The sequence below is a fragment of the Mustela lutreola genome, chromosome 1, assembly GCF_030435805.1.
Source record: "Mustela lutreola isolate mMusLut2 chromosome 1, mMusLut2.pri, whole genome shotgun sequence".
Taxonomy (NCBI): Eukaryota; Metazoa; Chordata; class Mammalia; order Carnivora; family Mustelidae; genus Mustela; species Mustela lutreola.
Window position 1 is genome coordinate 122,923,066 of NC_081290.1, and position 1,473 is coordinate 122,924,538.

Consider the following 1,473-nt stretch of genomic DNA (forward strand, 5'->3'; position numbering starts at 1 on the left):
ATAATCCTAGGGGAGATAATGTACTAGACCCAGCATCTCTTCAAGAGTGCCAGTTTTATATAAAAAGTGATGAACTTACCTAGGATCACAGCTAGGAGGGTGTAGGGCATGAACCAGAACTTGATAGAGTTGCTGAATTCCATGATAGAGTATCACTTCTGGTTGGGTGATAGCTGTGCTGATGTAAAATAACTTTAGTACCACTTGGATTTGCTCATTACTCCATGATACCCGAAGTAACCCAAGCAATTGGAGATTCTCTTGGTGACCAAAGTGATAGCCTACATCCTTGGCAATTCTGCAGGGTAAGATGGCCAGGATGACTGATTTTTTTGAAGTCTACTTGGGCTTTGAATGGCGCTTTTTTTTTTTTTTAAGATTTATTTATTTATTTGACAGACAGAGATCACAAGCAGGCAGAGAGGCTGGCCTAGAGAAAGAGAGGGGGCCAGGAAGCGTCTCGTCCTCGGCAGCGATGGAGGCGGTTGCCGTGATGTCTGCGGGGTTGGGCGGCTGACCACCCAGATAGGAGCAGGCCCAGTGCCCCAAATCTTGGTGGCCAGTGCTGGAGCGTAGCCTGCGCCATGGCCACCTCCACCGCCTCCTCAGAGCATTTCGAGAAACTTCACGAGATCTTCCGCGGTCTCCAAGAAGACCTGCGAGGGGTGCTGGAGTGGCTCCTGGGGATGGCCAGGACAGAAAAGAATCTGATCAGAGATTTTGATGAAAAGCAGCAAGAAGCAAATGAAACGCTGGCAGAGATGGAAGAGGAACTACGTTATGCACCCCTCTCTTTCCGTAACCCTATGATGTCTAAACTCCGAACCTACTGGAAGGACCTTGCCAAACTCCATCGGGAAGTGAGAAGCACCCCTTTGACAGCCACATCTGGGGGCCGAGGAGACATGAAATATGGCTCATATGCTGTAGAGAATGAGCACATGAACCGGTTACAGTCTCAAAGGGCATTGCTTCTACAAGGCATAGACAGCCTGAACCGGGCCACACAGAGCGTTGAGTGTTCTCATGGGATTGCCACAGAGACTGACCAGATTGGCTGAGAAATCATAGAAGAGCTGGGGGAACAACGTGAACAGTTGGAACGTACTAAGAATAGGCTGGTAAACACAAGTGAAAACTTGAGCAAAAGTCGAAAGATTCTCTGTTCAATGTCCAGAAAAGTGACAACCAACAAGCTGCTACTTTCCATCGTCATCATACTGGAGCTGGCCATCCTAGAGGGCCTGATCTAAAAATAAAATCTATTAATTTTTTAAAAAATAAGTAAAATAAAAATTATTTTGAAACAAATATTTGTCTTGTGTGTAAACTAAGAACTAATATTATTTTCAGGAATTAAATTTGCACTTGAATAATTTTTTAAAAATTCAAGAATTTTCCAAATTTTTTTTCAAGATTTTATTTATTTGACAGACAGAGATCACAAGTAGGCAGAGAGGCAGGCAGAGAGAG

At 44.5% G+C, this 1,473-nt stretch overlaps 1 pseudogene; it reads left to right on the forward strand.

Annotated features, from left to right (window-relative positions):
• The first annotated feature begins 461 nt into the window (after positions 1 to 461).
• Positions 462 to 1,253, forward strand: LOC131819761 (vesicle transport through interaction with t-SNAREs homolog 1B-like; annotated as a pseudogene).
• The last annotated feature ends 220 nt before the right edge of the window (positions 1,254 to 1,473 follow it).